This window comes from Pinus tabuliformis, chromosome 6, assembly GCF_031772625.1.
Source record: "Pinus tabuliformis cultivar Carrire ecotype Pingquan chromosome 6, CPIR1, whole genome shotgun sequence".
NCBI classification, from domain to species: Eukaryota; Viridiplantae; Streptophyta; class Pinopsida; order Pinales; family Pinaceae; genus Pinus; species Pinus tabuliformis.
In genome coordinates, this window is record NC_142292.1 from 1,122,219,531 (window position 1) to 1,122,247,217 (window position 27,687).

General features: G+C 36.3%; 1 pseudogene; it reads right to left on the minus strand.

Annotated features, from left to right (window-relative positions):
- Positions 1 to 234: 234 nt before the first annotated feature.
- LOC149262820 (uncharacterized) overlaps positions 235 to 27,687 on the minus strand; it is a 50,270-nt pseudogene continuing 22,817 nt past the window's right edge.

Consider the following 27,687-nt stretch of genomic DNA (forward strand, 5'->3'; position numbering starts at 1 on the left):
TAAATTAAGCCGATGGATCAGAAAGACTACCATAAAGACAACAAAAATTCTGTTAAGATTTTAAAAAATTAAGGTATTTCTTGCCTCGTTTTTAAGAAAATATTCCATACAACATTACAAAAGCTTGACAATGGATTTGTTTCCAAAGCCCACGAATGCAGTTGAATTTTTCTCCGCCTGTTCCCACTCCAAACAATTACTACAAAAGATTTGTGCCACCGAAACAAATACCTTTTAGAAAATCACCAGGAGAGAGAAAAGCATGTAAATCAAGCTGCAAGCATACGCCACCAAGGCTCGTTGTTCATCGCCGTGAGATGCCAAGACAATCAATAAACTGCTGCAAGCTCTTGTGCACCAAAGCACGGTCAATTCCGCCATGACAAACATGACAAGTCCTTGAGGTGGGATAAAAAGCGCAGATGCCGAGAAAATAACCATTGGCAACATACAGTAGCCCACCAAGCTCAGACATCTGTACAGATCCAAGTTACCATTTCTCCCTGCCAACATATTGAACAAAAATAGAGGAACAGGGAAGCGACTGTCATCCAGCCCAAAATTACGCCGAAGTGAAGCTTTCCTGCTAGAAGCTGGCAAAGCCCAAATGCTATGAAGAAAAAAAAAGGGCCTGATAGGTCAGCATTCTCATGTAGATTGGGATTCACTCTAAAGGGATTCAAAAGGTTTAAGGTCTTCTTTGTTATGAGATGGGTATTGATCCCCAATTCAAATGGACTCTAACTGGAACTCCTGCGTAAAAAGCGCACAGATGTCAAGCAGAGTTTTTTTAATGGTATTTTAAAACATTTTTTTATTAAATTAGATGGCTGATTTTTGTTCAATCGTCTAACAAAAGATCTAACGGCTATGATTAAGACAGAAAGGCATTTGGGGGATTTCATTTAAGAGGGAAACGTCTTACGGCGTATATATATATATATATATATATATATATATATATATATATATATATATATATATATATATATATATATATATATATATATATATATATATATATATATATATATATATATATATATATATATATAAGTTTGAATTAATTATTTGATGGATTTATGGATGGTGGCTTACAAGCCCATGGTATTTGTACATAGTATTTGTAATGATGAAGCATATTTAAAGGCTTGGGGAAATCTAATGTGGAATGCAAGAATATCAACTTAGATCCATCTGAACTCATGACATGATCTCTCTTGACCCTTTGGTAAATCCAGATTTAAGATGGATCTAGGTTGGCTTTATTTGAAATTGATTCATTTTTTGATAATGATTGATTCTTAATTTGATGAAAATTTTGAACATTTTAAAGAGAGAGTGAACCCTCATAAACTCTAGAACTTGATATATATTTGAATTAAGGGAAAGCCTCTTAACCTTATCTTTTTCCTTGCCTTAATGCATAATGCAACTCCCTTCTTCATTTCTACATTTCCATTTTTACTCGTTATGATCTAAATAAACAAATTGTTCATTTTGAAATGGTTACCACCTAACAGGTATGTTTCTATCATCCCTTTGCAAACCAGTGAAACCCTAGTGAGCCTTAGACCAGTGCAAATACTCAGTTGCCCAGACAGTATCTGCATTGTTGTATTCTACATCACCACATCGATCTCCTCTTATAATTCATTGTTGGAGCACTAACAACCAAGATTAAAACTTAATCAGTGGCTAGGATCATCTTTGGATCTATCTATGTGAGTTTCTAGATTATTCTCAACGTAATTAATCATATTCCCTAAGTTTAGACTTAGGAAATATTTAAAAAAATGGTTAATAATTTATTTAAGACACGTCTAAGTGGAATTTTCATAAACGATTTTGGGGTTTTGGAGATCTCATGTATTCTAGCCTCTCCACCAAATTTTGTGGCTAGAACACATCTGATGCTACAAAAACTAACACTCCCTCTTAGCTAAGAATGTGTTATAGTGTTGCACTCCCTGCCACAACACCCTGTCTCTGCATCATCTCTTGTCACGTTGTTGATGTCTGGCCATAATGCCCACCAACCACTATGCAACTCTGACATACGCTGCATTTGTGTTGTTGTTGACGTTGCCATATTATTGCCAACACTACATCTGCACTGCAACTCTCTCTCATTTGTTGTTGCTACAACTGACAATCATCCAAGGTAATCTGCCTATGATACTGAAACGGGTTCTCCACCATACGCATCTGTTCTCTGAAATAAACGAGCTTAGCTCTTCCTAAATCTTGCGTGAGTATATCTATTACCTGCACTTCTGTGGGAACATACTGTAGTTGGACTACTCCACGTTGTACACAATCTCTGATGAAATGACATTGAATATCTATGTGTTTTGAACTGCAATGAAACATTGGATTCTCAGAGAGCTTTATGCAACTATTATTATTGCAGTAGACATTGGTCGCCTCCATCCCCTACCTAAACAAGCTCACTAGCAACTTCCAAAACCATATAGCTTCGCACATAGTTGTGCTTGTTTCCATATACTTTGCTTCTGTAGAGCTCAGTGTGATTGACTTCTGCTTCCTACTACACCAAGAAACCATCCCTAATCCAACACAGAAGTAATACCCAAAGGTACTTTTCTTGTCCACTGAACTGCCTGCCCAATTTTCATCTATGAATCCACATAATTTGACATCATCTCCTCGGGTATATCTCAACCCATACTTGATTGTGCCATGCACATACCTCAGAATGTGCCTCGCTGTTGCCCAATGTACCCTTTTCATCTCTACCATGAACTGACTAAGGGTATTGACTATGAAGCAAATATCTAACCTGGTATTGACTAGATACATGAGAGATCCAATAAGTTGTATATACAAGGTGGGGTCGACATCCTTGTCATCCGATGCATCTATCTTCTTCCAGTTGGTGATCACGAACGTAGAGATAGGTTTGCAATCCTACATTCTAAACCTCTTCAAAATATTTGTAGTGTATCTCCCTTGCCCAAGGAAGATCTCCCCATCCTTCTGCCACACTTCCAATCCTAGGAAATAGTGCATCAACCCCAAATCCTTCATATTGAACTCTGCTGCCAAATTCCTCTTGCAATCCTCCATGAGCCTTAATGATCATGTCAAAAAGAGATCATCCACATACAATACTAGGAAGAGTGGCTCACCCTCTACCACCAAATTGTAAAGGATGGGATCTGCGTCACTCTTGACGAATCCCATCCACTACAAGTTGTAGTCAATCCTACCATACCATGCCTTGGGAGACTGCTTGAGTTTGTATAGAGCTTTCTTCAGTCTGCACACATGAGTGCACCTCTCACGAGTCTCAAAGCACTCTAGTTGTTCTATGTACACTTCTTCCTTTATCACCTCATTTAATAAGGTTGTCTTAATGTCCATCTAGTGAATCTGCCATCCCATTTGAGCTGCTCGGGATATAATTGACCGGATAAAAGTGTATCTAGCAACTAGGGTGAAGGTCTCCTCATAATATATCCCTTCTTTATATGCATACCCCTTTGCCACGAACCTAGCCTTGTGTTTTTCCACATTGTCATCTGCAACATATTTGATCTTCTAAATCCACCTAGAACCTACAATTGATCTCTCTTTCGGCCTTGGCACTACCTCCCAAACATCATTCGTCATGATAGAGCTATACTCTTCTACCATGACATCTACCCATACTTGATGTTGTGCAGACTCTTGAAAGCCTGAAGGTTTTGTAACCTGAGCCACCAATGCTTGGTACCCGTTAGGTTGTCTACATTATCTTTTTTTCATCCTAGGAGCTCCAATAAACTCCTTTACATCTCACAATAACTAACGAACCTCTCTATTGACTCAACCACTAGTCGTGGGAGGTTCATCCAGCTCCTCCTCATCCTGCCTTTGTTGCTCCATCTGCTGAGAACTCCCCGGATTTCCTACACCTAAGGAAATATTAGTACTAGTCACAATTCTCAATCCTTGTGATTGTCCTCCTGCCTGTCCCACTGGCTTCCTTTTCTGCTAGACCAAAGGAACTTTTGCTAACTGATTTTGATCACCTGCATGCATCTCACGAGATCTCCTAAAAGCTTGGTCCTCAATGAACTTCACATCTCGCCTTACTACAATCTTCCTATTGCTAAGAATGTAGATCTTGTATGCCTTTGAGGTTTAGTTGTACCCAATGAAGAACCCCTTCTCTACAGTCTGATCCAGTTTGGTACGTTTCTCATCTGGCACATGGTAATAAGCAGCACTGCCAAAATTTTTGAAGTGACCAACTTCTAGCTTCTTCTTTGTGAAGACTCCTTCTGGCATTTTTTCCCCAATGCTCTACGAGGAGTTTTGTTCTAAATATATATTTTCATGTTACATGCCTCTGCCCATAGAACTTTGGGTAAATCTTGGTCATATAACATAACCTTTTGCGGCTCCGAAAATGATTTTTTTTTCCGCTCCGTTACACCATTATGTTGTGGATTATATGGAGTTGTCCATCCTTTCTTGATGCCTTCCTTCACACATAAATTTGTGAAGTCTTTATCAATATATTCTCCACCATTATCTGAGTGAAGCACCTTGATCTTCTTCCCTGTTGCATTCACCACAAGAGGTTTAAACTCTCTGAAATGATCAAAGACCTCATCTTTGGTCTTTAAGAAGTAGATCCAGGTTTTCCTGGAATGGTCATCAATGAAGGTGATGAAATATTCGATGTTGTTGAGATCTCTGGTGGACATCAAGCCGCAAATATCTGAATGTATGAGTCCTAACACGTCATAAGCTTTACTGTCGCTTCTTGGAAATGTTGCCTTAGCATACTTCCCAAGTACGCATCTTCTGCACACATCATCATGTTCTGTGCTAAGTGCTAGAACCCATGTTACTATTTCTTTGAACAACACGAGTGCTCCATGGTGTAGATGTCCCATTCTCCTATGCCATAACTCATTCAGATCCTTCCCGCTACTACTTTCACTGCCTATTAATGCCATTGGAGAGTTAATCTATAATAGGTACAATTTGTTACTTCGAACTCTAATTTGTCTTACCTTTTTCCAGCTTGAATGTTTGACATACACTTTCTTCCCTACGAAGTGAATACCATACCCCTTATCCTGTAATTGGGATACTGAAATCAGGTTCATACCCAATCCTGGCACATGCAATACATATGTAGTGTTGGTGCTTGCACCTGACTTCCTCTTAAGTGAATATCATACCCTTTATCCTGTAACTGGGATACTGAAATCAAGTTCATACCCAATCCTGGCACATGCAATACATCTATAGTGTTGGTGCTTGCTCCTTACTTCCTCTCCCCACTAGAGTACATTTCGTCATGTTTCCCATAGTAATTTGGAAGTCCATCTGCTCCTCCTTGTAGCTAGAGAAATATTCTCTAACCCCTGTCATGTGAGTTGATGCTCCACTATCTATATACCAGACACCCTATGAAGTTGATCCTGATAAGAAAGAAAATTCGTCCTCCAACCTGGAAGACAAATCTGAAGTCTCCTGAATGTCACTTTTGTCCATGGTTATGCTGAAGAATTTATAGTGTGTTATTCCTCTTTCACCTGACATTGGTTCTGCACTAGCAATCTGCTACAAAACCTTCTACATCTCGCTTAGAGATCTGCCCAACAAAATAACTAAGTTGCTCCCTCTGCCTCTGGAATCACTCGAACTGGAAGAATCAAATTTTTCTGCCCTTTCCTCAATATATATATATATATATATATATATATATATATATATATATATATATATAAACTTCCTCAAGCAACTTGCCCTCTTGGCGAAAAGATTGTGTTGCCCTTGGGAATTTTGGCCTGCTGCCCTTGCTAAATAACAAATTCCTTTCCTTCATTTATGAGCTCTCCAACTAATCAATTGTGCTCTGATACCATTTGAAATTTTTATCTATTGCAGTAACTGGAAATTATTCTTCTAACTGTAAATTTAACTATGCAGTTTATTTACTACGACAAACAACGAATAAAATCACAACTGCAATTTTCACCATAAAAATATCATGGAAAATAAAATACTAAAAACTAAGAAATTCTAGTGCACACTCAAGAATTTTGACACAATTATTTTTGGACAATTGTCCCTAGAAAAACCCAATGTGGGAAAATTGATGCAGCATATGAGGGTTTTATTATTATTCTTCAGCAACAGTTCTAAGTACAATAATTTTGATGATCCACTATGAAATGAAATGAAATGATATTTTAAGGTCCACGAGACTAAAAATAGTCTATGAGACCATTAGTTCCCTGTTTTTCACTTTTTGTAATTCAATCCTTTTCCGATTCAAATTGATGATGAGTTGGCCCAACCTTCCAAAAATCCCCTCGCTAAAAAGACAATGCCAAGAAATTGATGCTAACATATTCTCATAACTTTCTCTGATGTCTTTGAATGCGTCACATTCCAAAATGAAATGTTTTTTTTTATTCCACAGCCCCAGACGTGCAAAATGTACACACCCGTTCTTCCCAAACTTCTTTAGGCCTTTTCCACTATCCTATTTCACGCCAAAGTTGATGTGAGTTAGTCCTTAATTGAGCAATAAGAACCTTTGCTCTCCATGAAATGCTAGCTCCAATGAATTCTTTTTGTTGATCACAAGTGGGGTTGAATTCCTCAATGTAATATTTCTTCTTTCTACCCAATGCTTTTCCCCATACCTTTTTACGAAACTTCTCCATAACAAAATCCTTTAGCTCCTTGCTATTTGTGGGGCAGGCATTGAGTTAGATATTCCATTTTTTCATCCATGTGTAGTTTTGTTTCATCCATTTTTTCTTTCTTTCACTCACGCCTTCACTGAAGATAACATTAGGCCATCTACCTACTCTCATTTGCTCAATTCTTTTTAGATATCTTATGAGCCGCACCATAGCAATTGCTTCAATGGGAATTGCTCCTATTTAACTCAACATTATCTCATAAGGTACTAAAATTTTTATTTTGAACTTGCTCATGATTAAGCGTTTTTGGATTTTCTCAATTTGTTTCCATTTTGAGACGGGAGTACTGCTAGCCCACAATTCACACCCATATAGAATTACTAGACATACTAGGAGTACAAAAAGCACTTTAATCGTTTTCCAATCTTATAACTCTGCCTCTCTACATCTATTTTGAAGAGCATATAATGCTTTCGACCCTCCTAAAATTCTCCTTTCTACAGTCCTCCCAATTGAGTTTGTTGTTGAAATCAATCCCAAGGTACTTGTACCCATTTACTTCTTCAAGAATGTTGTCTTCAAAGAAGACAGTATATTGGCTCTGCTTCCTTTTATTAGAAAAAATCATTATTTTGGTCTTGCTAACTAATATTGACTTGCATCCCCACTGCTCTACAAAAATGCTCAAGGGCATATAAGTGCATTTGCAATCCATGGGCCGATTTAGAAATCAATACAATATCATCAACATATAAAATAAGCTTTATCACAAACTCCCCCAACCGAACACCATCTCCAGCTTGCATATTTAGCCACTCTTCCAATTTATCAATATATAGACTAAAAAGAGTAGGGGATAGAGGGCAACCTTGCTTGACTCCAATGTCACTTCTAAAGCTTTCTGAAATACCTGCTGAGGTTCTAATTTTGATTTTCACTTCTTCATAAAGTCTATGGACAACGGCTCTATAATGCACAAGAATTTCAAGTTCGTCCATTCTACGCCACTACTTATCCCTAGGGATTGAGTCAAATGCTTTTTTGAAGTCAATAAAGTAGCAAAATACTTATTCTTTGTCCTCCCAAACCTTTTCAACAATGTGTCTCAATGTGATGCCATGATCCACTGTAGAATGTTTCGGCCTAAAACCTGCTTGTCCTCTTGCCCTCTTTTCTTTTACTTCTGCCCACTTACTAATTTTGTCTTCTACCATGCTACCAAAAAGCTTTGCAAACAAAGGATTGATCATAATTGTTCTATAGTTGGATGGACTATTAACGTCTCCACTTTTAAAAAGGGGTATTACTAGGCTAGTTGTCTAGTCTCTTGGGAATCCTTGTTGAATGATGTTGTTGAATATTTCCATGATGTGCGATGCAAGAGCGTTCATTCCCCATTTTAGATACTCTACTTGAAGTTCAACGAATTCCTTTGCCTTTCATGTTTTCAGCTTCTTAATTCCATTCTCCACCTCATGTAATGTGAAGAGCTTTGAGTTTGTGTTGATCCTAGGGGGGGACTCTGCCTCAGATTCTTTCTCATAGAGTTGCCTTGCATATTTAAAAACCATTGGCAATCTAATATGAGGAAAATACTTAAAAAATTATTGTGATAATTTTCTCTCACCCCTCAACTAATTTATGCCTCTGAAATTACCTCCCTAGCCTCTGCGTTGAGCCTCCTGCGTCACCGTTTGCACAGTGCTTATGCAGACCCTGTGGGAATTTTGACCTTCGTTCCTTTACCTCTTCCTAGAATTGGAAAACTTCCTCTCGGAATTATGCTACCCTCCTCTTCCATCTGTTACTCACCCTATGGCCCTATCTTCTTTACTGAATTACTATCACTGAGAAAATCGAACTACCTGAGAAACTGAGTATCTACACTAGTGTATTCTCCATCACCACATCGATCTCCTCTTATAATCCATTGTTGGAGCACCAACAACCAAGATTAAAACTTATTCAATGGCTAGGATCATCTTGGGTCGATTTGTGTGAGTTTCTAGATTATTCTCACCTTATCTCAATTAATATTGATTAATTAACCATATTCCCTAAGTTTAGACTTAGGAAATATTAAAAAAACAGTTAATAATCTAATTGAGATAGTTCAAGGTGGAATTTTCATAAATAATTTATGGGTTTTGGAGATCTCATGTATTCTAACCTCTCCACCAAATTTGGTGGCTAGAACACATCCTATGCTACAAAAACTAACAAGCACTTTCGCATGAGTAAGGTTAAAAGTTACATATTACAATGTTTAGTCTGTCTTAGGTCATGAGGACTGTGTTTCCTTGATCCCTGTGCAGGTTACAGAACCACGTGATAAATGATGACTCGTGATAGTGTTTTTCATGAATAAAAAATCTCCATTAATCGTTGTAAGGTATTGATTGTTAATAATAATAAAATGTTCATATGTGATGGTTCTCTTTGAGGTTTTAATATATGCAAATCACAATAGTGCATATTTATTTTGCGCCATGCCATGGGGTTGTTACAACAATTGAGAGGAGTGGAACCAGCCCAATTTGTGTTATATCCAAAGGGTTTACTCATTCTAGTTGGATACCATAGTATCTTTACTAAGGAGGTTTTTGAATGTTTTCTATGTTTTGGATCAGACCAGTTTGATTCAAAGGACACTTGCAATAGTTGTATGTAGTATATTTGGCTTATAGGAGGGTTTGGAAATTTTGGAGTATCGACTCTCCTTACAATACGAAATCCACAAGTATCAATGCCCCATGCTCGGTAAGTTGGCATACTCTCTTATCATAATTGTGTACAGTGTACTCACTATGACTTCTTTTGATGTGACTTGTTAAAGAGTCTCATTGAATGAATTATTTGCTAAACCTACAACAACTCTTCCTAAAGATTGCTTGGAGTTGATGCATGTAGCTTGTCTTTTGAAATACTCATCTTAGTTTTAATATCTTTCACCTTTATTGTTACAAGCAAGGTTGTGTTAATCAAGGAATTCAATAGTAGAACTTTAGAGATATATTTGAAATTTTGGGAATTTAAATTATAACCAAGAGTAGAGACAAATACCATGGTTCAGTTTTACTAGATACACTATAAGTTGGTCTATGAGATTTATAATGTATACCCATATTTACAATAAAATGTGAATGGAGATAGTTTGAGATCTTGGATAGGAGTTTCTATGAGCTTACAATCAAACATTAGTCATTGGTCTTTGATAGAACTGTTGTTGGTCTATTTTTGGAATTACATTGTAAATTCATGTTCACATTAAAATGCAAATGGAGATAGTTATAGATCTCATGCAAGAGTTTCCATGAGATGACAATCAAACATTAATTTATTAGCCTCCAACAAATTCGTAGTAACTTATATTGTAGATTGTTATGTTGCCAATCCCTCCCACTCTTTCAAATTTAAGTTCAATAGTCACGGGGAGCACCATAAAGATTATAAAGACAGCTAGGAAGATGATTATAAACTGAGATCCAGTTGAAATAGGGCACTATGTATACTGGCACATCACCCTAAATGCTACCCTCCTAAGTGGAATTCACATCTTACTGTTGTAACAATGTATCAAAGGCTTCTTGATCCTAGCCAAATCCAACATTAGAAGGAACAATTGGAGCAACATATAGTAATTTATAGGATAGGAAATCCAATGGTAGCTTGAGCTAAGGCTTGACAATTAAAGATCACACTTGGCAGTTTGTACTTGTCGTATGTAGCATGTTGTGTGTTTCAATAGGAATTTTCTGTTAAAACAAAGAGGTAGGTATTCATGGATTAGTTCACTTGTTGCATGGGTTTTCTCTTGTAGCATAGTGGAAAAGGAAAGAAATGGGAGTGAGAAAAATTGTGTAGTTGTAGATCCACTAATAACATCCCTTTTTCTTCAATAAGTTAGCTCTTTTTGTTGTAGTAAAGGTGTTGGGGCAGTGTACCTTGTTTTGCATGCACACTTCATTGGCTACAATAGACTTTGATTTGTTTATATATTTGAGTACTATGGATGCACTCCGTCGATCTTCACTGCAATGTAAATACACTAATTCTAACCACCAGGATCTACACATAGTTTCAAAATTCTTCAGTTACCAGATACATATTTTGGATTACTTTGCATGAATTTGGCATATCTCAGAGATAAGATAATGTCCCTATACACCCTGCTTGCCCCCAGAATTTATATTGTCGATTTCCTTTACTCTCAAATCATATTATCCTTCAATGTTCAATTATTCTTCTTTGGGAAAAATGAGTTGAATTAGTGTAAGGGTTGAAGTTGTTCCAGTAGCTTTCAAAAGCGTGTGGAGTCGATCCCTAGCTAAAGACAATTCATGTATTGTTGCTCCATAACATTCCAGCCACACTCTAGGCAATATTGGTTCTATGATCATTTGCCAAAGTGCCCTTGATGTTGGCATGGACCTATTGGCCACTTTGTTGGTGAGGATGAATTTTTTATTATTATTATAAGTCCCCTTGCAAAAGCTGATCCGCGGGTTGCAAATGTAAGAAACTCTTTCTTTCCATTAGCCTTGACTTTCCAAACTTTTGAAGGAAGAGGTCTACAAGAGCATTGTGAAATATACACAATAACATTACATAGGAACAAAGTACAAATATAGGAGAAAATACAAGGGGATTGTAGGTTGGGGCACACTCTATAGTCCAGTTCCACAACCCAACAATATGTAGATTCTCACAATCCAGATTGAACATTATACAAGTTGATGACATAAAAAACAAAGAGAGGAAATTTTCACAATTGGACATGTAAGTAGTGAGTAGCCGAATTCTATGGTATCAAGGTAAGTTCATTCCTTTGGAAAACAAGTGCTTTAAATGAATCAAGGTCTAAGCTTTGAGAAGTCAATCATCCCATCGTTTGTGTAGTATTCCTCACCGTGAATCTAGAAAAGGAGGAACAATCCTCCAGCTAGCAATTGTGAGACATTCAAATAAAATGAAGATCACCAGGAGTTAAACTATATTTCTGATGCTAATAAGCCATTATTTCTAACTCTTCAAAGAGGTTTTCATTAGTCTGCTCTTGAAAATTGTGAATTGTTACTTTTGTGGGATTAAGGTCAATATGGAAATCAACACATTCCAGTTGTTTCCATTGCACCTTCTACCTTGAACATGACCCATGAGTAGATCACACTCTGCAATGCATGCATGAAAATGCCAAGATTCAACCCTATGTGTATTGATGTGATTTCAATCATGGTTTTGGGAAGGTATTCCCCCTGCACGATATTTTGATTTGTTCCCTAATCATATCCAAATTTCAACATGTTGTACACAAATTAAAAGAGTTAAAATGAAGCCTGCAACAGATATCAACATGTTGTAGACAAATTAAAAGCGTGTTGACAGTGTTGGAATTTTTTCAACCAAGGGGTCTCCTCGATGTGAAGTCCCAACTAGACCTCACACTGTTTGGAGTAGGAGCCCCAACAAGAAACACGATCAGTTGTCATTGTCCTTGGGGATTTGCCTTGGATGCAATTATTAACATAAGAGGTTATACAACATTATTTGGAACAAACAAGTAAGTTGACACTATGAGGCATACAATTGCAATGTATACAAAGTACTTTCATGACAAGGATAAAGAGAGTGGGCCTCCAGAAGAAAAGTAATAGTATTATCCTAAAAGATACAAACAAGAGCATAATAGGATCACAAGTTAGTCTGAAAAGTAGTTCACGAGACAATCACGATCATAAAACCAAATACAATACACCTTCAACAAGATAAGTACCAAAGGCATCGAAATAGTTCAATTTCCTTAGTACATGTGAGCAAAACATATACCGCAAAAAAATAAAAAAAAAATAAATAATAATAATAATAATAAAATAAATAAATAAATAAACATAGTCCTACTATAGTTACAATTTATGCATGAAAATGTGTTGGCTCATCAAGCTTCATATATTAAGTGGAAGTGCCAATATATACAAATACAATGTTGCCACACTAGCCCTATAGTGGAACATTAGGTCACCACTTGCTCCTCCAAAGAGAGTTCTTCTCTCCTATGCCAATGTTAGAGAAGCCAAGGTGAAATTTCAAGTCCCAAATGTTTGTGTGCTTGACCTATGAGGGTGTATTTATAACAAATGAGGTGACCCTTGACCTCCCCCATGACTCTTGAACTTTTACAATGAATTTTTGAATTCTTACATGACCTTTGAGTTTCTATAAGACTTTAGAACTCAATAATGACTCTTCATAATCCACGTGGAACATTTGATCTTCCACATATTTTCATTTGCTAATTTGGAAAATTACATAATCACATTCCACAAATTATGTGGCAAGAAACTATGACACATGTGTCTCTTGAGAGGACTTTTGATAATGATGACATGGAACTTCAAAATGATGTCGCATTGCCAAGCTGCTCCTTTGTTGCTTTCTTTGTATCTTCATGATAGTTCTTGCATGTTCTTTATATTCATCCTCCAAGGGGTTGATTGATATGGAGTTTTCATGTTCTTTATATTCATCCTCCAAGGGGTTGATTCACAGATTGTGTTGGAATGAGAGGTTGGCTTAGGGATTGCACAGTTGTGCAACTCAAGATGTCAAGGGCTAGGATTAAGGCTTGAGATTGCACAGTTCAGGAAGGTCAGGGCATGGTGATTGCGCAGTTGAGGGGCTCAAGGAGGTATTCTTGAGGATTGAGGCTTGAGGTTGCCCATTGCGCAGTTCCAGAAAGAGAGAGGCCTAGATTTGTGCAGTTGCAAAGTTTAAGGAGTCAAGATGGAAGCTTGAGGCTTGATACTACCTAATGGGCATTAGGAGCTTATTGGAAAGCAGGGTTTCACAGTTCCAAAGCTCAAGGGGTCAAGGTTGAGCATTGAGACTGCGCATTTATGGAAGGAAAGAACTGTGCATTACGCAGTTCCAAGAGGCAAGGTCTAAGCTTGACGGTTGAGACTACACAGTGCATGGTTCAGGAGGTCTAAGTGAAGCCAAGTTGCTAGGGCAAGAAGTTTTCAGAATTTGGCTAAGTGCGGGATCAATGAGGTCTAAGTGGGAAAGGGAAGAACCTAAACATGTTCACACACTCAAAACAATCGACGACACAACATTGATCACTTAGAACACATGAACAACATAATCCCCTCAATGCAACGACAATGTGACAACTTCCCCCAAGTACGACACTTAAGGTACACTTTGCGACAACAATGATGACACTTGTGCAACAATGCTTAAAACTTTGGAAATAAGTGTGATACGTGTCTACATGATAAATAGGACTCATTGGCACCTGATTTACCCCTTGAAACAAACCATAACTATGCTTATGCGATATGCAGTGCTTCCCATGCCAAAATATGACATTTACGATGGTAAGATAAAAGTGAAAACAACACTTGCAAATTGAAAACTACATTGAAAGTGGCACATGCCATAGCAAAAATAACATGAAAGTGACACTTATTGAAGTGAAAAAAAGCAAAAGCGATAGTCATAAGCATGAAAGCAACACTTGTGAAAGCAAAGGTGTGCAAAAGTGATAGTTGGAAAAACTCATTGAAATAGAAGTACAATTGCAACCAAACGTGATAGACCATCAATTGAAAGTGTGCACTCGCTGTCGTCATAGGTTGAACATCATACACACACTATCTTGGTGGATTTTGTTATGCATGTTCAAACTTGCGTAAAAGAATGCGCTCATGAACTTGTTACAAACTGAACATGTGTATGTAAGTGATTTCAACACTCATAAACTAAGAAGAAGACTTAAACACTTAGCATAACATTCATTAATCATGAAGCGTATAGATAGTTAGATCCTTGGTAGGCTCCAAAATTCACATGTAGGCAAAATTTAGGAGTGTGTTGATTGCAATGTCAAAAAAGAGTTAAAATCATAAGAACCCTTCAACATTTGCCTATTTATGTTTCCTGTTTTTTCATAGTATAAGCAGATTACTGGGTATGCCTCTATAACGGTTTTTGTGAGTAGTATTATGCAGAAATAATAGCATTTTCAAGTTGATATTTTCAAGGAGAGGATGTAATTTTCAGGGGAAAATATTTCCAGTCTTTGTATTGAAAAAAAAAAATAAACAAAATATAAATAATAATAATTTTAATAAAAACACCTCTAGTAATATGAGAAAATAAGGAAGGGTTCATTACAAGTGGTATCAGAGCTCTCAGATTCAACATACGAACCTAATGGGATCTATTGCAAAAGGAATGAAAGGTTAAAGATGTAACCCTAGAATCTAGGGGACTACTTCAATTTATGACTTACTTAGAGTAGAGGGCCATTTATTCCAAAAGCCTTGTCGACTATGTTATAGCGAGGAGGTATTGTGCAAAGGCCCCTACTGTTGGGGCTTTTATGGGCCCTTCTAAGAGACTCAACATATATTACTCTTGGAACAAATAGTGACAACTAGATGACAAGGAAATTCATGTTCTAAAGAGACCAACAAATAATAATAAAAATAAAAATAAAATGTTGGTAGAAACCTTACTGCATATGACTTCATAAACAATTCAACTTTTGAGCTCAAGTAAGGTCATCCCAAGTATGCCACTATTGATTCTTATGGTCCCACAAATCCCTCCATTATAAAAGACATTTCCTAGCCAATATATGCCAAGAATAAGTGAAAGATCAAGTTGACCAATTATACAATGAAATGTCTAAATAGGTGTTAGGTCCCTATAATACTAGTGATTACCTCATTACTATTGTCATTGTAGCCCCTATTGTTATTATTGTGCCCCTATTGTCCCCATAGTATTATTAGTGTGCCCCATAGAAGCCCACTATTGTTATTGTTGTGCCCTCATATTATTATTGGTATGTTGCCTTTGATTATATTGTGACTCCTTAGACTCCTATATATAGAAAGGAGGTTTAGTCATTTGTATCATCCAAGAATTGTTCATTTGTGTAATGTAAAGGATGTTTCCCCCTCGAAGGTTGATTTTGAAGTCGTTGATCTATCTTTTCTATCTTTTTGTGAGTTGGTTCATAACATTTGATATCAGAGCTTTGGATTCTAGGGTTTCGCTACTCCAAACAGGTCATTGTGGAATTTTCGTTGTTTTCTGTGACGTTTCAAAAGCTAAAAAAAAACCATTTGAGCCGAAATCTTGATGATCCTCGGGTCCAAATTTCAGATCTTGTCTTGCTATTTTTTTGGAGATATGATCTAAGGAAGTTAGGGTTTTTGTAGGCTTCCGAATTACATCCTAAACAGGTGACCTTGGGAAAATCGTCATAACTTTCTCTTTGAGTATGAGATTGAAATTTTGTAAGAATTTATAGAAAGAGGATGAACTATAGTTTTATGTTCATCATTTTCAGGTTTGAAAGTTGAAACAACGACACGTGGCACTTCGTACAAGTTCGTTCTACTGAAAAAGTGTATATTCAGGTCATCTTGGGAGATTGGGCATAACTCTTTATTGGAGAATCCAATTTTGATCAGACTGGTGGCGTTGGAAAGAGTACTCAGAGGGCTACCATAGTTCACAATTTCAGACCTTGGAGATTCTAAATTTCATAGATACATCAGATTCAATATCGAGCTCCCACAAAGTGTTTTTATTTATTTATTTATTTTTTTGTTGCATAAGTTTGGTTTGAAAAATTATTTTGAAGGAATTAAAAGGGCATAGTGAAGCATAATTATCATTAATTGATGCCTCGAAGAAAGCAAATGGAAACACCTAGCAAACAACTTGAAAGCTCTAGCATGACTCATGAAGAAGAGGAAGAAATGCAACATGATATATCAAAATTATGAGACCAAATGCAACAAAATACACTTTCACAAAAAGTAATAGAAGCTAAGATGGATGGTTTAAAGAAAGGTGTGGAAGCTAAGATGGATGGTTTAAAGAAAGGCATGGAAGCTAAGATGGATGGTTTAAAGAAAGACGTGGGAGCTAAGATGGAAGGCAAAATGGAAGATTTGAAGACATATTTGACAAAGTTGCTACAAGAAATGTTTACTAATGGTGAAAGGGTTGTAAAGGAAACTCATGATGAGAACAAAATAAATGTTAATCACGATTTCATAGACTCTAAAGTTGGATTGAAGACCCACCATGTTCCAAAGATCGATATGAGGAAGTTTGATGGCAGGGATCCCGTAACATGGATACTACAGATGGAACAATATTTCAATCTCCATAATGTGAAAAACACACAAAGGTATGCATTGCAACTTTATATTTGGAACCAATTCAGTTTGTATGGTATCGATGGCTTTGCTCTCGTAAACAAATTGTCACTTGGGCAATTTTTACGGAAGAAATGATAGCACATTATGAGGATACAAAAAGCAACATTTTTTTTAGCCAATTGATAAATCTCAAACAAAAGGGTTCAATGATGGAGCACATTGAGGACTTCCAAAAATTGAATATAAGGGTAAAATATATTTTAGAGGAGCATAGGATTGATGTGTTCATAGGGACTTTAAAGGATAACATCCAACATGAGGTTTGCCGTTGGGAACCTAATTCATTAGAGAAGGTATTCAAGTTGGTAGGAAAAATGGAAAGCAAAATTATGGCAACAAGGAAGCCTGCCACTCATAACTATAAAGATGGAAGTGTTGTTGCCCCTAGCCTTCCACAACCTACAAGGTTGACACCACAACTATTGGAAGAAAAAATAGCAAAATGTATTTGTTACAGTTGTGATAGCAAATAAACTAAAAGTCATAAGTGTGCTAAGAAGAAATTATTTTACATAGATTGTGAAGAGGAGGAAGAAAAGGAACAAGAAACGTCAAAAGAAGAGGATATACACCAGGAAAAAACCCTAGAGAAAGAAGAAATGAATCTGACCATATCTTGTAATGCATTGGTTGGAATTACCACTCCTCAAACTATCAAGATAGAAGGACATATCAAGAAGAAAAAGGTAATAGTGTTGATTAATTCGGGCAATAGCCATAATTTTATTCATTGTAAGATAGCCAAGGAATTGAATTGCTTCCTATAACCAGCACCAAAGCGTCAAGTGATGGTTGCAAGTGGAGGAACCATAAATTGCTCTGGAAACTAAGCTTAGGATCTATAAGATAGAGATAAAGAAACGTAACAAGCAACCCAAGAACTAGTAAATTGGAACGAGGAACTGCAGGAACACTTGTAGGAATTGACATGCCAGGTTCAACCCTCAGGGAAGGGAAGTGATGATGGTAGAAAAAGACCCCGTGAGACTAAGAAGGAAAGAAAACTTATCGAGTGTTGGTCTTGTGGGGAAGAGCACATAAAATGAGATTGTCCCCATAGGCATAGAAGGAAGAGAAACTATTTTTGTTATGTATACATATGCATGGTTGCTGGTTGACAGTATCATGAGTGTTAGACTCAGGATATGGAGTAAATTTTTGACTACTTGTTGATATCATTATGCTATGCCTTTAAATTTCGAATTTGGGACCGATTATTTTATTGTTGAGTATGCATGGTCATGCTATTTTGATTGTATTTTCTTTTATGGTTGTGATTATAGATTCTATTTTCCTTTTGTGATTTTTCTTTTATTGTTGCCTCTTGCATCACCTAATGATTTTTTTTTTACAACTGACTGTTAATTACATACTTGGGGGTCTTGAAGCAAGTTGGCTGAGGAGGAGGGAAGCCACTGATTTTTAAGAAAGAGGAAATACATGAATTACACACTGAGTATGAACGTGATAACAAGTACAAGGAAAACACACATAGTTGGAAAAATTACCACATGATAACAAGGTGACAACCAAACAAGCTGGTTGTGTCCATGGAAAGGAAGGACAACAAAATGGTAAAAGGGAGTCCTATTATCCCTTGTTTGATTACAAATCTACTTATTTATTTCATACATGATGATATATGTATAGATATATGAGTTAAAATTCCATTATGTCTGACATGATTGTCAGGGATTATTCGCAAGGAAGATGATTGTTTCCGGATGGCATGAAAAGAAGAATTTGGATATGACTCGTGCATTGTGAACATGGAGAAAGAAAGAAAGAAAGAAAAGAGGCAATATGGCCTAGTTCACATAAATAGAGACAATGTGGTCTTTCAATTTTACGTTACGATGTGTAATGTGTTGAGTCATGTGTATATGCATGTGTATTGTACATGTCTATATGTGTATGTCGTATTGTGTCATATGTATTGGTATTGTGTTATGTGTATGTGGCACTATGTTACATGTATGTTGTATGGCACCATGTGTATAAGTATATGTGTTTTTTAATTGTCTAGGCCCATGTAAAAGGTATTGTTTTTGGGTGGAGATGGGATAGTCTCTGGATTCCCAATATTTTTGTCGACATAAGACAACCTGGTATGGTAGTGCCCTTAATCACAAGTGGGCTTATATATATATATATATATATATCTATATATATATATATAATCGTCATTGGGTGGAGTTATAAACCTATAGATTCCATTAATGATTTAGGGTGGTGATGAACCTCCAGATTCCCTAGTTACTTTGGCACCCGATCCAACATGACTGTGGGGTGGGTACTTGGGCAGTCAGCCTGGAAGTCACCTAGAGCCCTTAAGTAGTATGGATGTTGAATTGGTACTTGGATGAATAGTCTGGAGGGCTCCTAGAGCATTGGAGCAATCAATTTGGATTGACACTTTGGTCGTGGAGGACATGCAATTGTTCGGGTGTTTGCCAAGTTAGGAAATCGACCCCATGGGCATACAAGAAGAAGTAATTAAATCAAGATAAGTGTCAATACTATATAGATCTTTTGAATTTTTAAACTATGAGCATGATTTATGATAGATTGGATTATTGAGCTAACCTGATGATATGTTCTAGTTTATGATGACTTGGTTTATACACTAGCACAATTTGATGTAGGAATTCTGGAAAATTCCAAATTCACTATAAGGATAGATTGCTAATAAGGTATAATTTACATTTATTAAATTTTCTCTTTGTGATGAGCCTCATGGAATTTTTGTGTCTACGATGCAGGAATATACCTAAGACAATTCACTTTAGATAAACAAACTTGGCCACGAGATGGAACAATATCAATGTGCAAAAGCCAAAAATTTCATTAATGGGGCCACTGTGGGACACTAGCACCAATGGTGTTAACTGATTTCCATAAGGCAGGGATATGCCTTGGTTTGAGACCCCTCCAATGCAAGGAAACATGAAAGGGGGGTGACCGAATTTCTTGAGGGACTGGAAAGCAGAGTTGATTTTGGTCTTTAAGCATAGCTGGTTGGAATCAAAAGCACATTGGGTGTGTGCCTTAAAAACATGAGTTAGGAATATTTCATTGAAGGAACAAGGAGTGCAAGGATAACATTGGATATTGGAGTTAGGGAACACTCCAAGGAAAGGGAACAAATCCAATATTAGGCTGAATCAAAAGACAACAAAAAAGGGCCATTGGAAAATGGATAAATTTATAAATTAATGATTATTGAGTGGTTGGGAGAGCCATTATGCATATAAATCCTATTGTAAAATTTGAAATGAGTTGTACATATAAAGCTCCATACCCATTGTGCTTATTCTTTTAAGCATTTAATATTATTATGTGTGGTCATTTATCATTGAGGATAGTGTTCCCCCAAGGGGGAGGGGTTTGTAAAGGCCTCCACCATTTTTTTTTATATAAACATGCACATGGGCTGAGTCAAATTGGTACAACGGATTAGAGGGCTAAGGTGGACAGGTTACTTGGGACAACTGGTAAACAAGGGTGCATAAGGCTAAGTGGCACTATGTGATTGGTTGGAAAGATTGCATAAGAAAACACAAAAAACAAGTCACTCAGTAATAACAAGGCTAACTAATACAAAAAAAGCTCGTGCAGAAGGGAAAATTACAACATTGATAGTCTCATACGATTTTGGTCAGGTTGGAAAACCATAGGGAGGCTTGATATTTCTTCTAAGACAACACAAAGAGAAAGGAGGAGGGAAGCGTGCAGGTAGGAGGGAAAAAAGGGCAATGCAAAAGAAAAAAGAAGGAGAAGGGTACAACTAGGAGGGAGGATCTCAACTGGTTATGTAGTGATTATGGGATTCCAAGATGTAGTGCCTTTGAGATTCTGGGTCTTATTGATAGCAACATTGGTTCCTTGCAACAATCCCTTTACGCCCTAGAGTCTTGCTCGGGGGTGGAAACTGCATGATAGAGGTTTGTTTGTAATCTGCCTAATGTTGGGAGGAGAGATTCCATCCCTGACTCCATTGTTATTTACATTTGAGACAAGTAAACCTCTTATGCTATTTGTACTATGAATGAATTTCAATGACAAAGTGTACTCGTATTTTCCTATACTTTATGCTCCTCAAGGTATGTGATAATAGATCACTTATTAGTGGTGTACTATGGAATTTTGTAGCTACATTCAACACTAAACCATCCCATTTTATATATCAAGATCCCCTGATAGCTCTGAACGTGAGCCCTTCCCCACAAGTAAGGTTAACGTCTATACATTACAATGTTTAGACTGTCTTGGGCCATGAAGACTGTGTTTCCTTATTCCCAATGCAGGTTCCAAAACCGCATGATAAATGATTAATCATGATAGTGTTTGTCATGAATTGAAAATATCCCTTAATGGTTGTAAGGTATTGATTGTTAATAAAAATTCGTTTTTTACGTGATGCTTCTCTTTGAGGTTTTAATATATGCACACCACAATCATGAATATTTATTTTGGGACATATCCTGGGGATATTACAACAATTGAGAGGAGTGGAACCAACCCATTTTGCATTATATCTAAAGGTTTTGCTCATTCTAACTGGATTCCATTGTATTCTTTACTGAGGAGGTTCATGAATGTTTTCTATGTTTTTGATGAGTCCAGTTTGATTGAATGGACACTTGCAATAGTTGCATGTAGTAGATTTGGGTTATATGAGGGTTTGGAATTTTTGGAGTATCGAATCTCCTGCTTTTATTATTATATGAACTCCACAAGTATCAACACCCCATGATCGATAAGTTGGCATACTCTCTGATCATAATTGTGTACAGTGCATTCACTGTGACTTCTTTTTATAGGACTAGTTAAAGATTCTCATTGAATGACCTATTTGCTAAACCTACGAGGGATATTCCCAAAGCTTGATCGAAGTTGATGCATGTAGCTTATCTTTTGTAATACTCATATTAGTTTTAATGTATTTCACATTTATTGTTACAAGCAAGGATGTGTAAGTCAATTAATTCATTAGTATGCCTTTAGAGATAGATTTGAAATTTTGTGAATCTTAATTATAACCAAGTGTAGAGACAATACCATGGTTCAATTTTATTGGATACACTATAAGTTGGTCTTTGAGATTTATAATGTAGACCCATATTTAAATTAAAATGCAAATGGAGATAGTTTGACATCTCAGATAACAGCTTCTATGAGCTTACAATCAAACATTAATCGTTGGTCGTCGATAGAACTGTTGTTGGTCTATTTCAGGAATTACAATGCAAATCCAAGTTCATAGTAAAATGAAAATATAGATAGTTCTATATCTCAAACAAGAGTTTCTGTGAGATGAAAATCAAGCATTAATTTATTCATCTCCAACAAATACTTAGAAACTTATATTATGGACTTTTATGTTGCCAATACCTCCCACTCTTTCAATTTTAAATTCAATAGTCACGGGGAGCACCATAAAGGCTATAAACATGGTTAGGAAGATGATTATAAACTAAGATCTAGTTGAAATAGGGCACTATACATACTGACACATCACCCCGAACACTGCTCTCTTAAGTGGAATTGACATCTTACCATTTTAACAATGTATCAAAGGCTTCTAGATCTTAGCCACATCCAACACTAGAAGGAATAATTAGAACAACATATAATGACTTATAGAACAAGAAATCCAATGGTATCTTGAGCTAGGGATTGACAATTAGAGACCATGCGACAGTTTGTACCTATGGTATGTAGCATGTTGAGTGTTTCTATAGGAATTTTTTGTTAATGAAAAAGGCAAGTATTCATGGATTAGTTCATTTGCTGCATGGTTATTCTCTTGTAACATAGTTTAGAAGGAGAGAAGTAGGAGTGAGAAAAATTGAGTAGTTCCAGATCCAATATTAACATCCCTTTTTCTTCAAGGACTTAACTATTTTTGTTGTTCAAAGGTGTTGGGGTAGTGTACCTTGTTTTGCATGCACACTTCATTGGCTACAATAGTATTTGAATTCTTTATATCTTTGAGTTCTATGGATGCGCTCCAACGATCTTCACTACAATGTGAATCAACTAATTGTTACCTCCAAGATCTACACATAGTTTTGAAATTCTCTAGGTACCAAATAGAGCCTCTAGATTACTTGCAAGAATTTGACATATCTCAGAGATAATATGATGTACCTATATGCCCTATTTTCCCCCAGAACTTTTATTGTTGATTTCCTTTACTCTCAAGTCATATTATCCTTCAATGTTAAGTTATTCTTATTCGGGACAAAGTAATTTAATTATTGTAAGGGTTGAAGTTGTTCCAATCGCTTTCAAAATCCTGTATAGTCGATCCCTAGCCTAAGACAATTCATGCACTGTTTCTCCATAACATTCTAGCCACACTCTCGTAGCATATTGGTTCTATGATCCTTTGCCAAAGTTCCTTTTATGTTGGCATGGACCTATTGATGACTTTGTTGGCGAGGATGACATTTTCTGCTATTATAAGTCCCTTGGAAATAGTTTCTGTGTGTGTTGCAAGTGTAGACAACTCTTTCTTTCCCTTAGCCTTGACTTTCCAAATTTTTGAAGGGAAATGTCAACAAGAGCATTGAAAAATAGACATGATAATAATACATAGGAACATGGTACAAATATAGGATAAAGGACAAGGAGACTGCATTATGGGGCTCACACTATAGTCCAGTTCCACAACCCAACAATATGTAAATTCTCATAATCCAAATTGAGCAGTAAACAAGTTGATGGCATCAAAAACAAAGAGAGGACATTTGCATAATTTGACAAGTAAGTAGTGAGCAGTCGAATTCTCTGGTATCAAGGCAAGCTCAATCGTTTGGAAAGAAAGTGCTTTAGATGAATTGAGTTGTAAGTTTCGAGAAGTCAATCATCCCATCCTTAGCATAATATTCTTCACCGTGAATCTAGAAAAGGAGGAACAACCATGCATCTAGCAATTGTAAGACATTCAAAGACAATGGAGATCATTAAGAGATGGACTATATTTCTAATGGCAATAAGCCATTATTTCTGGTTCTTTAGAGATTTTTTCATTAGTATGCTCTTGAAAATTGTGAATTGTTACTTTTGTGGGATTCAAGTCAATATGGAAATCAACACATTCCAGCTGCTTTCATTTCACCTTCTACCTTAAACATGACTTGTTAGTAGAGCACACTCTGCCATGCATACACTAAAATGCCAAGATTCAAGCTTGTGTGTATTGATGCGATTTCAATCATGGTTGTGGGGAGATCTTCCCCTTGCATGATATTTTGATTTGTTCCTTAACCATATCTAGGTATCAACATGTTGTAGACAAATTAAAAGAGTTAAAATCATAAGAAGCCAACAACATATGCCATTTCTATTTCCTGATTTGTCTTAGTATAAGAAGATTACTGAGCATGCCCCTGTAGCGGTTCTTGTGAGTAGTATTATGCAAACATAATAGCGTATTCAAGTTGATATTTTCAAGCAGAGGATGTAATTTTTAGGGACAAAAATTTCCATTCTATTGAAAAAAGAAAAAAGAAAAAATATAAATAATTAATAATAATAATAATAACAAAACACTTATATTTATCTTAGTAGACAAGGAAGGGTTTTTTATACAGAGGTGCTTTGGGAGGCCTTTGTGCATTATAGTGAAACTTAGTCTTCAACCTTATTTCAATAGAATGAATGCTACATTTGATTGCAATTTTCCTTCTTATATCCGAATTCAACAAGTATGCTCCACAGTAAATGTTTATATGCCTATATTGTATCATGAAAAAGAATCATGTTGGAATTCCTTGTTAAACCTAAGAGAATCATAATTGAATAAGTTAGTGATTTGTGGTGGAGATTTTAATACTACTTTACATCCATGGGAGAAAAAAGGAGGATCTAATGTTAAGAATCCATTTAGGGAATCAATGGAGAACCCAATATCTTCTATTGAGATAGTGGATATCAAGCCTAATTATATGAAATCCACTTGGAGCAATGAAAGAGTTGAGCCAGGGCATATTGGAGCATGGCTAGGCAAGTTTTTAGTGGATAGTCAATTTCTGAACTAGAGAATATCATTTTTTTCTAATAATAGCTTGGGAAGGATTAGACCATATCCGGTTTTTATTTCCTTGATCCCTAAGGTAGACTATGGCTCCCTGCCATTTCACTTTAATCCCCATTGGTTTCAAAAGGAAGGAATAATGGAGGTTATCCTTGTGGCATGTAATCATTGGGTAGAGGGCTCTCCAATATATAGATGGGAAAAGAGAATTAAATATATGAAGCTAGCGCTTAAGACATGGGTAAAATCAAGCCAATATGATTGAGGCATGGAAGTATGTAGACACAAATGCAACCTAGAAACCTTTCCAAATATTATAGAGCATGTCAATGTTTCTCAGGAAATTTTGTAGGAGGAAAAGAAGGAATTTGATCTTATACCATATATCACTAAAAAAAGGAGGAAATGTGGAGAACTAAGTTAAGGTGTTGTGTCTTAAAGCGAGAGATAAAAACACCAAATTCTTCCATAACCAGACCAAGATATAACAATTGAAGAATAACATAAATTGAATCTCAGTGGATGGACAAACCCTATTTGATTATGCAAAGATTAAGGAAGTAACTTCCAAACATTTCAGTTCCCTTTACTCAAGAGACGAGAAGAGAGATTTGGAGGCAATCCAAAGTATATTATAAATATTGCATGGAAAATATATTTAGAGGAAAACAAGGCTCTGCTTAAGCTAATGTCCAAGGAAAAATTTTGCAAGACTTTTGAACACCTTTAGATCAAAGAAAGCCCTAGAACTGAATGGATTCTCTGCTCGTTTTTATCAAAAGTGCTAGGAAATTATTAAGGCTAATCTCTATAGAATGATTGATTACACCTTCAAACATGGATATACAGGATGGGTCATCAATTCCTCTTTCTTAGTTTTGATCCCCAAGAAAGTTAACCCTACCTCATTTTCCTAATTCTGCCCCATCTCTCTCTATAATATCTCTTATAAGATAATCTCCAAAATCATAGCTTTTCAAATTAAGCCATTCCTTTGTAAACTCATTTATGATAGTCAAGGGTGTTTGTTATGGACATACATCTTTTGGATAATATCGTCTTAATTCAAGAATCAATCCACTCTAGTAAAGCTCATGAAGAAAAAGGGATGGTCATAAAGTTTTATATGGCCAATGCCTTTGACCGAGTGAATCATTTCTTTATTTTTTAGGTCCTCAATAAGATTGAGTTCCATAAAAAAATGCTTAAATGGATATTTTCTTGTATATCAAATCCATAGATTGCTCCCTTAGTTAACAATAGTTCATCTCATTTTTTCAAAGTTTCAAGAGGCCTTCAGAAAGGTTTCCTACTCTCTCAACTTATGTATATTCTTATGGCCAACTCATTGAGCAAGCACCTTGATTTTGAAAGGTGTGTGGAATCCCTCTCGGGTATAAGATTTGGAAACGATATGAAAAATATAAATCACTCACAATTTGCAAATGACACTTTTCTGCTTGGAGGGGCCTTAGTAATTATTCTTGAACAATTTAAAAATGTGTTGGACAATTTTTTTGTAACATTGGGAGGCTTGATAAATTTGGGAAAAATCAAAATCAAAATATACACTTAGAAAATCAATAGGCTGAGGCAAAGTCAAATCAAAAGGGTGTTGGTTTCAAAATGATTAATAAATGGACATCAATTAAGTACCTAGGAATGCCCATATGCATTAAACCTTCTCCTCACCCTTCGTGGGGTCCAATTTTATCCAAAATAAGAAAGAAATTTAAGTAATGGAGAGTTACTTGGTTGAATGTAACATGAATGATTATTCTAATCAATTTTGTTAACTAAACACTCATTTTATTCCAATTTACATCACTATTAACCCCTACAGGGTTCATTCAAGAAACTATCTAAAATCATTAGGAAATTTAAATGGTACGGGGGCAAGTCAAATTCAAAGAAGTTTCATCTAATCAATTAGGCAGTTGTTCGAACTCCAAAATTCCATGGAGGCTTGGGAATTAGAGATTTCTCCTTCATGAATATAGCGATTAGTGCAAAACTAGCTTGGCGACTTATATCTCCAAAGGACGAATGGTGGAAAAAAAGAATACATATAAATATTTTTTTGGTGATGGATTTACATGTTTGGATTCTCCTCTTTCAATCGAGGGCGATCAACAATTTTGAGGCCTATTTCAACTGCTCTCTCCCTTGACAAAGGAGCATCTCTCTTGGATTCTAGGTAATAGGTAGTTAGTTAGTCTTTGTAACTATATGATTATGGGATGGCCTCCTCTCAAGGACTTATCTTCTCTATGTCCTCTTTGTGAATGGTTGGTGCAACATAATAAGCTCACTTTAGCTGATATCTCCATATGGGATCGAAACAACAAGTGGGTGGAGTGGAATTTTTTCGAGATCCTTATCCATCTTATTGAGGCTGCAAATGTTCTTGTGAATATGCTTGCAGGATGTGGTCCCTTTCATCTTTAGGAAGAAGATGAGCAAGGATGTAAAATCTCAAATACTTTGACAAGGAAGGATATTTAGCCCTATTATTTCCTCAAGGAGAACCTCCAAAATCAAGATTGCGAGGAAGCATATGGCAATCGAGTGGAATTACTAAAATTAGATTCTTTCGATGGTCACTCGCCCATTGGAAAATTATCATAGCTGTGAATCTATCCAAGAGGGGAATTTAAGGCTCTTCTAGCCACCCATGTGCCTTTCTACTAAGGAAAATATTACTCCTCTTTTTCTAGAC